This window comes from Phascolarctos cinereus, unplaced genomic scaffold (genome assembly GCF_003287225.1).
Source record: "Phascolarctos cinereus isolate Bilbo 61053 unplaced genomic scaffold, phaCin_HiC Scaffold_4;HRSCAF=312, whole genome shotgun sequence".
NCBI classification, from domain to species: domain Eukaryota; kingdom Metazoa; phylum Chordata; class Mammalia; order Diprotodontia; family Phascolarctidae; genus Phascolarctos; species Phascolarctos cinereus.
Window position 1 is genome coordinate 360,657,036 of NW_027555847.1, and position 13,081 is coordinate 360,670,116.

Below are 13,081 nucleotides of genomic sequence, written 5' to 3' on the forward strand. Positions count from 1 at the left end.
AGATAGAATGCAAACCCCTTGCAGGCAGGACTGTTTCATTTCTAAACCCTACCACTTAGCACAGTGGCTGTCACGTGATGGGTGCTTAATTTTTTTTCTTTTCTATTGTAGACTTAATCATTAACAAATAAAAATATTTCATTACACAAAGAAGGAAAAGTATTGTGATTTATGAATATAATGGAATATTATTGTATAGGTGTTATTAAATGTTTGGTAATTGATTAATTGGTGTCCCCATGCTTTCAAAAAGAGAATCCAATGTCAAAAGATCTGACCTGAGGACCTGGGATTGGGACAGAGCCACAGATGCTCATAGGTTGTAAAGAGTCATTTCAAAATGTTAAGACCATAAGAACAAAGACTACAGAGAGAGAGGGGAGGGACTTATCAGTCAAAGTTTTAGGAGGCACAGACAACAGGGAAGAGAAAACAGAAATGAGGTCAGAATGGAAGCTAGCAGAAAAAGCATTCAGTTTACAAACATTTGATTTCTGGGTCTCTCTTCAGGAATTAGCTACTGCACAAAGACTTTGACTGTTTTAAGGTCTATCTCTTCATGGCAGGGGTTGGATGTGACTTGCCATTCCGCTAGGAAGCCTGCTTTGAACTAGGACCTGTAGGCATGTCGGTAAAATAATTGTTTTCTTGCTCTATATTTGGGCCAGAGAGGCTGCGTAGTAGATAAGAGTGCTGGACTCAGAGTTGGAATCTTGCCTGAGATGTAACAAGCAAGTCAGGTCACCTCTCTGAGGCTCAGTTTCCCCATTCACAAAATGGGTAGTGATAGCACCCACCTTACAGAATTGTTGGTAAGATCAAGTGAGAGAATTATGCAAAATGCTTTGTGAACTTTCAAGCATTATGGTAATGTAAAATTTTATCATTAAGATCTCTGCTCAGCTTGGCTTATGGCATATAAGTAAAAGGCCAGTGGTGGGTCAAGGTCTTCCCTTTGAAGGTTTTTTTGCTTTGTTTGTTTTATTTCATTTTTGGTTTCTCTTCACAACTATCACCAGAAGAGTGCTTGCCACTCTTCCATACCCAGGGCCTGCAAGATAGGGCTGGGGGTTGTGGGGAGGGAGGAGAGGGATGAAGGTATAAGCATTTTATATAATGCCTGTTATGTGCCAGGCCCACTAGACTACCCTGAGTACAGCAATCAAGTTAACTCCAGGGCAGATGATGGTGAGGACTACTCACCCTGGAGTTTGTGGGACAGCTCTCCAAAGGGGCAGGCCCTTCTACCCTTGCTCAGAGAGGGAGGCTCCTCCCCTTCTGCAGTTACCCTATTTCTCCTGGCTGGCAATGGCACTGGAAAATGAAGCCTTTTTCTTTTGCTTCTCATCTGCATAAATGTCTTGAATCCTTCCAAGTCTGCCCTTGCTGTAAAGCTAATTTGCTCTTCTAGGCTTCAGGATGCCAGTGAAGAAAGAAGAGGCCCATCTTTAGGTTAATTGGCCATGGTTGAGCAGTCAGTACTGCATCTGGAGCCACAGGACCGGGATTGAAATCTTAACTCTTTCATTTACCACCTCAGTGACCTTGGGCAAGTCACTACTATCTCTCTGGGCCTCAGTTTCCTAAAAAGTAAAACGAGGAGGCTGGACTACATAATCTTTCAAATCCCTTCCAGCTTCAGACTCTACATGCCTACATGCTTGGGAAGTGGGTTAGGCCTTGGGTAGTACCCCAGAGGGAACCTGCAGAAGTGTGTGTGTGAAACCCCAGGAGGTCTTTAAGGTCCTTCTAAGCACTGACCTGCATGTTTTTGTGGTTACCTGAAGCTAGGCTTTTCTGTGGCAGGGCAGTCTGACACAGTCACAGCCCCTTGAGGACCCCAGCTTGAATCTGTTTCAAAAAATTAGGTGAAAATGTGTTTTGAGCACAGTATCTGCAACTATTTGAGTTCATGGGAGCAATGTTTTTGCTCTTCAGCAAAAAAAAAAAAGTTGGAAGTAAAGGAAAAAAACCGAAAATTAGAGTTTGAGGTGGTGTGGGTAAATAATTTTATGAAATAAAACGTGCGATTCCTTCCCTCCCCCTTTATGAAAAAACAAATACTCTCTTCCTGTCTTGTTTGTATTGCCATTAATTTAAGACAGGAAGCCCTCAATGGGTGTGGTCTAAACAATTGAGCCGCCTGGGTCCAGTTTCCTCCTCATTCCACAGCTGGAGAGATGGCTGCATGGCAGAAGCCCGTTCTGCTCTCCCGGGAAGAACTTGTTGATTGAACTTAGCTGAAGAAGGGGAGGGAAGGGGATGTTGCAAGAGAAGGTAGAAAGGAAATACTTAAGCTGTGCAGTCACAGCAGACTGTAACTCACTTGTGGTATGCTTGGTTATCCCAGTAGTAAAATCGGGCTGAGATTTCTGGAAAACTTCCGGGCTTTCTGCCCCGCGTGCAATTGTTGTTTCTTTTGATAAAAACCGTGCCTAGGATAATTGTGCAACTGAGTGATTCTGAAACAAATCGAAGGAGGGAGGTGGGGCTTGTGGGGGTTGGTTGGACCACGTGAGGGATACCCCTGCCTACGGACCGGGGGGGGTCTCCTTCAGTCTCCAGCTCCCCCCCCATCTCCGGCCTCCACCAGCTGATGTAAACAAAGGTGTCTGAATCCGAAACCTAAAACTCCCTGAGATTCTCCCCTCTGCTTCCTGGGGCGCGGGGCATCTGGAGCGTTGTAGAGTTTTGACAGGGGAGCTGGGCGGGTGTGAGAGGCGCATTAGGATTACACCGTAGTCTTTGCATAACCTCAACTGGGGGCTGTGAGGAGGCAGGGGAGGGCCGGGGGAGGAGGAGGAGGTGGGGGATTCTCCCCGGGCTCAGAGATCTGGGAACTCCCTGTAGCCAAAAGCCAAGCTTCAATAGGGCTGTCGGGAGGCGACCGGGCTCCAGGGGACTGTCACCAGGGCAGTAGGAGAGAGAGCCAGCCAGCCAGCCCAGGCCTCAGGGACCAGGACTGCCTCTCCCCCAGTGCAGCCAGGATGCCAGCAGGTGATTAAACTAATTAACAGACGCCCAGGATCGCTAAACCGCCCTGCGGCGGATTACCAGCGAGGCCAGCTGCTGCCGGTAGAAATTCCCAGGAAGGTGGAGGATCTCGCAGCTTACCGGGGAAAACTGGAAAGCGACTTCAAAGCAGGAGGTAGGAATCTATTTAGGAATATGCCAAGCCCTCCCAGTTAAAAGCAGGGTCCTTGATGTTGGGGAAGCCTCTGGGAGATTGGTTTACAGTGACTGTGACTAAATCCGTAAAAGGGGGGGGGGTGGAATTCCGCCGCTGTCTCTGCAGCATCAGGGAAATTCAGAACAACTGCTTTCCTTAGACTGAAGTGGATAAAGTTTATTCTTGTTTTTTTAATTCTGACTTTTGACTTAGGGAATGTGTCTCTGCGGATGGTTTGCGTTGGTTTCTTATTGCAATGAAATGGATTCAGAACTGTGTGTGGGTCTAAGTTGAGGAAGGTAATAATGGCAAGGTGGACCATGGGGTGGCCCAGGTAAGCCCGGTGCCGGCCCTCCCTCACGTGCTTTCAGCAGCTGGGGCCTCCCTTTCTCGGTTACCTGCCTGCCTGCAGCGGGGATAGATTGAGATATCTGAAATAGCACAAAGCTGGATTAGGTCTTGGGTAGGAACTTTATGATTCCACTCGAGGTTACCATTTCCTTCTTGGACAGATCTCTGTCCCACACCACTAAACAGTTCATTTAGTCGGTATCCTCACCACGGAATCACTAAGTGTTTGCTTGTAGCATTGACAAATCTAAGATATGAAAGACGTGATGCTCTTAAAAGGGGAATACAAGATTCTATTGCCCATGTATCCTCCCCTCCCCCTCCTAGCAACACTGCTTAGGAAATAACTCAACTTTCCTAACAAATGAAATGGAAAGAAAGAGAAGAATGAAATTTCATGTTGAGATCTATATTGAAAGTATTCCACCATGTAGATGATGAACGTTGATAGAAATTCAGTCATGACATTGTTCAAACTTCATAGTGAAATCAGAGGAGTAGCATATAGACAGTCAATTAATTATTAGACATGTCTCTAAATTTACAAGTAATAATGAAATTGAGAGCAGTGGACCTGCCATGGGGAGCCCTGGGTTTGGTTTGAGTCTGGACTTTGCCACTGTGGGTCCTTGGTCAAGTCACTTAAACGCCCTGGGCCTCAGTTTCCTCATCTGTATGTTAAAAGTGTTAGACTAGAACATCGTTAAGACATTCCTATGAGTCTAAGAGAGCTTACCAATAGTCAAATGTAGTCAAAGTTTGCCCCCAAACCTTTCTCTTAGTGTTTGAGGGTGGGAAGGTGGACCTGGAAAAGGCTTTGAGAAACGGCTAACTATAGCTCTCAAAAGAGTGTAATGTGAAGGGAAGATGAGATATAAAGCACACAGAGGAAATGGAAATTCAGCCAGAAAGGTGAAAGTATACCACAAACAAATTTGGGGGATTCAGGTTGTAAAATTTATATTATTTTAGGAATATTTTATTTAAGGAATTATTTTTATCTTAGGAATTATTTTAGGAATATTTTATTATCATTATTTTAGGAATATTTCCTGATTTCCTTTATGCCCAGAGTTCTGTGAGCTTGTCTTGTTTTTTATGGTTGTTGCTAGGTGCAAGGCTACATTGTAATTTATTTATGATGGAAAAATCACTCAATGAGTATTTACCTACTGTGTGCTAGGCACTGTGCTAAGTGCTAGGGATACAAAAACAGAGTGAAACAGTCCTTGCTCTCAAGGAGCTTGCATTCTAACGGGGGAGACAATGTGTGGATATAGTATATATGCACCATATGTGTCTCTAGTATAACACATACTAGAGACACATATGGTGTATATATTATAACATATATAATGAGTATATTATAGCATATATAATGAGTATATTATGTGGATATATATGAGACACAAAACAAACAAAAGTCATCGATAAATATTGAGTAGTATGGGGCCAAGACGGGTCCTTAAGGCACCTCACAAGAGATGTCCTTCTGAGCTGGCATTGAAACGTTAATGACCGCTTGGTACAATCATTCAGTCATTTCCAAATTCACTTGCTTATACTGTCATCTAGACCACATCTCTCCACCTTGTCTGCAAGAGTGGCATCAGAGACTTTGTCGAATGCTGAAATCCATGTATATTCTCTCTTCACTATTCCCCTGATCTACTAATCTAGTAACCTTTTAAAAAATGAGATTGGTCGGGCATGACCTCTTCTAAACCCACTCTGGTTTTAATGATCAACTCTTACCTTTCTAAATGCTCTTAAAACATTCCTTTAATAAGACCTTCAAAGATTTCTGCAGGAGTCAAACTCAAACTGATTAACGTGTCAGTGTCACAGGCCTACCCTGCTCAGTGATTACGTGTGGGGTAGGAAGTTAAATCTGACGTACATTCATATCTCTTTTTTACACTTTTTTTTTCTTGTGAGGCAATTGGGGTTAAGTGACTTGCCCAGAGTCACACAGCTCGTGAGTGTTATGTGTCTGAAGCTAGATTTGAACTCAAGTTCTCCTGACTCCAGGGTCAGTGCTCTATTCACTGCACCACCTAGCTGCCCCATTTTTACACTTTTCTAAGGGTTGTAGGTGAGAGGCAGAGACATAATTGGGAATTCTGGCAGCTGGGACAAATCCAGTTTGTGAGGGGCACCCTGATCCTGGTGCTCACCTGCTAGGTCTCTCACTTTGGGCATCCCTGTCATCCTATATCTCCAGGCCAGGTGCTTCACTGACAAAGGCTCAGTTATATCAGCCAGGCCTGAGGAGAAGATGGGCTTCCAGTAATGGGTTGGAGAACACTAGCCTATGACTAGGTGGTTCTTTGTTAGCTTCCCAGCCCTGGGCTGCTTAGTTGCCATGGAAAGGAAATAGGTTTCCCCCTAACTATGTTCATATGATGTGGGGAAGAGACCTTCCTCCTCCCCTGCAAAAAAAGCGCCCCAGTTGTCCTTTGATACTTAACAGTTCTGATGAGAAGAGGCTAATGTGTTTTTCTTTCCCTGCTCTAACTTCCCATTGAAGCCAGGGACAATCACTTATTTCTATGGTTCTGTGGCTCTTTGGTGCTACCTGTAAGCTGAAGTTGTGCTAAAGGATTGAATTCTGTCTCCACAGAAAATATATATAAACCCTTGGATGGGGTAGAAGGTTGTGTTAGTTATCGAGATCTCCTTATTAATGGTGGCTCCTCCCTTCTTCCCTTCTCTCCTCTTCCGCCTCTCTTCCTCCTCCTTTCTTCCTTTAAGCTTTATTGATGTGTTTTGTTTTTACATTACAGATATTTACAGATTGCTCCCTCTTTGTGAGAGGTCTCTTGTAATAAAGTAAAACAGTTAATTAAAGTTAATAATACAGAGACCTTATCTGAAAGTACTTGCAACATTTTACATCTGTAACACCCCGCCTCAATATTTATTTTATTTTTTAAATTAATTTATTTTGAATTATCAACAATTACTTCCATAAGCTTTTGAGTTTAAAATTTTTCTCCCCCCCCCTCCCCAAGACAGCATGCAATCTGATATAGGCTATGCATATACATTCCTATTAAATATATTTTCACATTAGTGATGCTGTAAGAATTAGAACCAATAGGAGGAACCACCAGAAAGAGGAAACAAAACACAACAGAAGAAAAAAATAGCAAATAGTATGCTTCAATCTGCATTCAAACTCCATAGTTCTTTCTTCTTTGTGGATAGCATTTTCCCTCAAGACTGCCTCAATATTTTAAAAAAAGTATTGTAAAAAATTAACAGAAATCTATATTCTCTCTTTCCCACCTCTTACCCTACTAGGAAAAAATGCCTTGCAATAAACATGCACAGTGGAGGAAAATATTCCCTCAATGGCTATATACATACACATGCATATATACATATACTTTGTGTATAGTGCCAGCTAGGTGGCTTAGTGGATAGAGCTCTGGGCCTGGAATCGGGAGGATTTGAGTTCAAATATGGCCTCAAACACTTACTAGCTGTATGACCCCAGGCAAGTTATTCAACCATTGTTTACCAGTTTCCTCATCTGTAAAAAGCTAGGGAAGGAAATAGCAAACCCACTCCAGTATTTTTGTCTAGAAAACCACCAATGGGGTCACAGAGAGTTGGACATGACTGAACTGACTCAACAATAACATGTGCGTGTTGATGAACACACATGTGTGTGTATACATACACACACACATCAACATGTCTCATTCACCTTAAATATCCATCATGTGTCATCATCAGTCATCTGGAACTATGAATGGTAATTGTATTGATCATAGTTCTTATAGCTTTCAAAGTTGTATATTTTTATAGTGTTGTCATTGTACAAATTATTCTCCTGGTTTTACTCTTTCCATTGTTTATCAGTTTATCAAAGTCCTTAAAATTGTTTGTTTTGATAATAATGTTATAGCATAAATTGTTCTTCTGCCTCTGCTTACTTCACTCTGCATCAGTTTGTACAAGTCTTCCATGCTTTTGTGAAATCCTCTATTTCCTCATTTCTTACAGTGCAACAGGACTCCACATTCACATGCCATAAGCTATTCAGTTATTCCTCAATGGCTGGACAACTTCCAGTTTTTTGCTCCACAAAAAGAGTTGCTATAAATATTTTTATACATAAAGAACCTTTTTCTCTTTCATTGCTCTCTTTTGGATATAGCCCTAGAAGTGGTCTAGCTGAGTCAAAAGGCTCGTGTTGTTGGTAACTTTTGGTGTGTAATTCCAAAGTGCTTTCTTGAGTAGCTGTACCCATCCACAGGTCCACTAACAGTACATCAATGTTGGTACCTTCCAGCTCTTCCCAGGGGCAGCTAGGTGGTTCAGTGGATAGAGCACCAGCCTTGGAGTCAGGAGAACCTGAGCTCAAATCCAGTCTCAGACACTTGATATTCACTAGCTGTGTGACTCTGGGCAAGTCACTTAACCCCAATTGCCTCACCAAAAAAAAGAAAAAAAAAGCCTTACAGCTCTTCCCTTCCCAACCCATCCTGGCTCTTTTAGCTCCCTAACAGCTTGCCTACTAGACCTTTGATCACTTTTAGTTTGCCTATACCCATCTTTCTCTTGTCTGTCTGTCTGATTTCTGACTGCTCATTTCATATATCTTGACTGTATTGCCTTCCTGATTCTCACTTGGGCCTTTGCATGATCCCTGATACATGTCTTCTCATCTCCATCACTTGGTATCCCTGGCTTCCTTCACAACTCAGCGCTAAGGCAGCTGTCTGCAGAAGACCTTTCCAGGTCTGCTCAGCTGCTAGGGCATGGGTTCTTAATTTTTTTGTGCGTCGTGGATCCCTTGACAATCTGGTGAAGCTTATGAACCCTTTCTCAGTATTATGTTCTTAATTGTATAAAATAAAATAGGATTGCAAAGAATACCAAAGATTAGTAAAAATAAAGATGTAATTTTTTTTTTCATTCAAGTTTACACACCTCCTGAAATCTACCCCAGCATGGGGTATAATGCTTTGCACAGAGTAGGTGTTACATAAATGATTACTGAATTGCATAAGCAGGGCTGCCTGGTGGGCAAAGCTGTAAAGTTTATATTTGGCATCTTCCTCCCTCCTTTTTCAGAAGATATTCTTCTCTTTTTTTTGCATCCTCAACAACTGTTGTGCTCATCCAGTCCAGTTCAACAAATGTGGAATAAATGTGTATTGAAGAGCAATGTATGTTGTGCTTCTCCCCTCCTTCCTATGCCATCTGCCCATCAATCTCCATTTTCTCTGATCAGTTTCTCTTACTCCCTTCATGCTCTGGAACTATTCCTAGTCAGCCTTATCCACCAACAGTGAACTATTCCCAGTTCATTCTGGACAGGGATGCTGCTTTCTTAATAGCAAATCTAACCTTTTTTGTGTCATGGACGTTCTGGCATATTATTGGTACAGCATATTCTGATTATGATCCTGTTGGCAGTCTGAAACTTACACAGAATAATGCTTTTAAACGCACAAAATACACAGGATTTCAAAGGAAATCAATAAAATTGAAAAAGTTATCAAGCAAAATTTGTTGGGAGTTCACAGACCTCAGATTAAGAACCCCCCTGCTCTAAAGCAAGCTGATAACTTAATTCATGCTAAGATGTTACTGACTAATAGCATTACTAACGCTCCTCTTTCTCAGAGAGAAGCTTTTAAATTAGGAGTTAATCAATAATGTAGCCAAGAAGTATGAAACTTTCAAGGTGGAATTTCAGTATTCGTGGTGGGAGGGGAGAGAAAAGTTAGGTAGTTTCCATTCTTCCCTGAAGGATAATAGTTATAGATGGAGACCTGGAAGTGACTTTGGGTCTTCTTAGCTCCCTTGAAACCACAGGTATTTGCCTAGGCTGTCTGTTCATTAAGTAGGCATATCTTTTTCCTAGCTAGACTCACTCAGTTTCTCTAGCCACTCACAATCCTAGAACATTAAAAAAAAATAACCACCACTCCCAAAACAAATCCTTTTGTAAACATATTTCTTCACTATTTTCATTAAAAAAAAAAAGATGAAAATTTCCCAGTGATTTATCGTCTGTATTTGGGCCTGTTGGGGCAGCACATGGCTAAGCCACGTGTTTCAGGAGACGGTCCTAGGGAGGGTCCTGCTGGAGGCTTCCCTTGTGCTTTTCTGTTCCAGGAGCTCTTGAGGCAGTGCTGGGGTTGAGTCAAAATCTGCCCTCACTCGCCAAAGATGAATGAGCATCTGTGAAGATAAGAAACCCACATTTCTGAACCCACAGGAATCTCTTAATAATCTCTTCCCTGTCCAACACAGCCTGTGCTACCCAAATACAAGAAACATTTTTTTTCCTTTTTCCCATTTTTGGCCCATCTTTCAGTGACTGGCTGTGGGCAAAAGGCTAAGGGATGAAATAGAGCACATTGTACTTGGGTTTGATGAATGTGAATTTCCTTGCGTTTTAGCTCCCCTGCTGTAAGCTAAATGGAACTGCTACCTCAAAGGATTCTTTATATTGATGCTCTGGTAGCAGTCAGGGCATCCTATATTGTTTTTCCCCCAAGCCCTAGGCTTCCTTTTCAGATTCTTTGGGGGACTGTACAGACCCCACAGAAGTATTGTGACTTGCCCATCTGATCAATGATATAAACAATGCATATAATTACAAGGGTGTTGATGAAAAGGATTTGGAGGGTCAGAGGTCCTGGGTTTGAATCCTAGTTCTGGTATTTACTATTTCTGTGATCTTAAGAAAGTATTTTAACTTTCACAATCCTTTTCAGTTTCCACATCCAGAAACTGAATTAGACTAGGTGATCCTTAATGTCCTGTCCAGCTCAAAATCCTATGATTTAGTTGCAGAAAGGGGGAAGGGGATGACAGACATCCTTCAGCTTACTTCATGATTGCTACCTTTTAATTATAGATTTGAGTATTCACATCCTTCCCTTAGGAATTCTGCTGTACCTCGAAGCCAAACATTTTGCACAGAAACTCCAGGCTTATGAAACATATTAAACAGGGAGCAATGAATCACAAGTCAAAAGATACCTAGTTTCCAAACAATTTGTCTTTAGTTCCCTTTAAACCCTGAGCTCCCTGGAAAAGAAAAATTCTGATTCAATTGATAAAATATGGACTTACCTGTAATTTTTGGGGAATAAATCTATTTTTACATTTTTAGCACAGAAGTGAAGAGTAAAAACAAGGATAAATCATTCCTGTCTGGATTAAGGTAGCTAAAAAACTACGGGGATTGGGGTCTGAAGTCAGTTCTCTTTCTAGGTTGTCTATCCTATTTATGTCAGTTTCTTCATCAGTAAAATACTGTTTGTCATACCTGCCCATATCCATGTCATAGGGAAATATGTGTGGGCAACAGGAACACTTTCTGGCAGCACCATAATGTTTGGAAGCTTTCAGCCCAAGGGTCTGGCTGAAGGCAGGAGGTGGAATATAATCCTAACAAGGTTAAAAGAAAAACCCCCGACAAACCAACTTTGTGCCTTCTATCTGTAATACGGTTAGTATCTAGCTAAGACACTGAAGCTTGCCAACTTTAGCTGACAAAAGATTAACCTGTGAAGGACCTCTGCAATGTGGAAGAGTAGAAAGAACACTGGTTTTGGATTAGAAAAAGGATCTGAATGCTCCTTTGGATAAGTCCCCACCAGTAAAATCTGGGATAGGATTGATAGTAAAGAAACAAGAATGATGGTGGGAAAAGCAGTAGACGTGGTAGTTGTGAGAGTTCTGTTTCACTAACCAGCTGCTTCATCCTGGTCCCTTGCCTTTGGGTCTGCAGATTTCTCATGTAGAAAATGAGAGAATGTTTAACAGTTAAGGTCCTGTCCATCTCGGTCTGCAGATTTCTCATGTAGAAAATGAGAGAATGTTTAACAGTTAAGGTCCTGTCCATCTCTATAAACCCATGGAGAATATCTGTTCTTTTAAGGGTGTTGCCTATTAATGGCGTTTCATCACATTCATACACTCTGTTCAGCCATTCCTCAGTCGATGGGCGCTGCTTTAGTTTATAGCTCTTTGCTCTAACAGAAGATGCTATAATTTTTTTATGTGGTCCCTTTCCTTTTTCTTTGATCTATTTGGGGTACAGGTCTGATGGTGTTATTGCTGGACCAGGGGATGGCCACAGCTTGGTGGTTTTTGGTTGGACCCATTGACAGCTCTAATAGCTTATCTCTCTACTCAAACTGCCTTCTATTATTAATGTAATTTTGTAAAAACATGTATAAACCCTATTTTAAAATGCATACCCACAAATAAAAATGACATATTTTTTTCTGGGAAAAAAAAAGTGTTGCCTATTAAGAGTGTTACCCATCTTCATGGCTAAGGAATTCCTAATACAGTTATGCCTTCCACATTGCTACTTTCCCCAACTCAGTTTCCATATATCATAGGTCAGCATAAGAAGTTAAATGGGAATTTTTGGGGAGCGTTGTGGAACCACAGATGACACATGAAGGCCAGCAGACAACACAGAGCCAATGACCAAGTATTTAACCCAGATTTTACAATAAGGTACTATAAACACCCCATAAAAGAAAAAGAAAAAAAATCAGACTTCTTTAGTACGAAGGGAAGGCTAAAAAATTTTATGTGGATTTTTCAGATAGCAGGGGCATGGCACCCCTAACCTTTGTGATGTGGAAGGGATAACTGTATTAGTTTCCTAAGTTATACATCAAGATATATCTGTGGGAAACAGAAATAAACATACACATAGTAGTTCAATGTAACTGAAACAGTGCTATTAATCTTTATTTCAGGGATATTTTGACTTAAATAGATTTTTGTAGGGCAGGCTGGGAAGTTAGCCCCCATGGATGATGTTGTTTCTGTAGCAAAATGTGCACTGAGTTCTGAATCACTTTTGGCAAGTCCTTATGTATCTTAGCTTGCCATGATAATGTGATGAGTGTTTGAATAAGCTTTAGTGTTTAAAGAACATACTTAAAATCACTGATTTTAAAATGTAACCTTCTCTGCCCCCTGCCCCTCAATCTGTTCATCCTTACTCAAATTCTTTCAAAGAAGATAGATGTCCAGTCTTCAGAGACTAATAAACTGAGAAGTCCATCAGTGGGCTTCTAAGACAGAGTGATTTAGAATAAGCTGTCAGGATTTGCCTCCAGCTCTTAAATCTGTACTCCCATGATCCTAGAAGAGCCTCTGAGAACCTAGGTCACCAATGATGAAGACATTGGAGTAGGATTTCAGTGATATTTGACTAAAAAACAACAAGCAAAGCTGATAAGCTTGCAAATACCCTAACCAGTGTTAAACCAATACGGTTTGTTGAAGATTTGAAACTCACTTTCAAATTACTGTATTTATATGAACAAAATTAAGCACTGCCTCCCTCCCATGCCTCTCCCTTCTTCCCCTCTGCCATCTGTTTTTTTTTCCTTCTGTGCTGTTCATTATTTTTTCAATGAATTGGATAAAGATATAACTAGGATGTTTATCATGTTTTCAGGTGACATCAAACTACAAGGGATAGGCCAAATTAAAGTCAAAATTCAAATAGATCTTGACAGACTAGAATGATAAGCCAATAAATTACTATTTAATGGA

At 41.3% G+C, this 13,081-nt stretch overlaps 1 protein-coding gene across 5 annotated transcripts in view; it reads left to right on the forward strand.

Annotated features, from left to right (window-relative positions):
- PDZD2 (PDZ domain containing 2) overlaps window positions 1-13,081 on the forward strand; it is a 486,763-nt gene that overhangs the window by 210,743 nt on the left and 262,939 nt on the right. Inside the window, exon 1 of one of the 5 annotated variants that reach the window (XM_078153230.1) lies at window positions 2,817-3,148. The exons of the other annotated variants lie outside the window; for them this stretch is intronic. The gene's annotated coding sequence lies outside the window, so the exon portion shown is untranslated. Of the gene's footprint in view, window positions 1-2,816; window positions 3,149-13,081 lie in introns of those variants that run through there. 5 annotated transcript variants of the gene reach the window in all.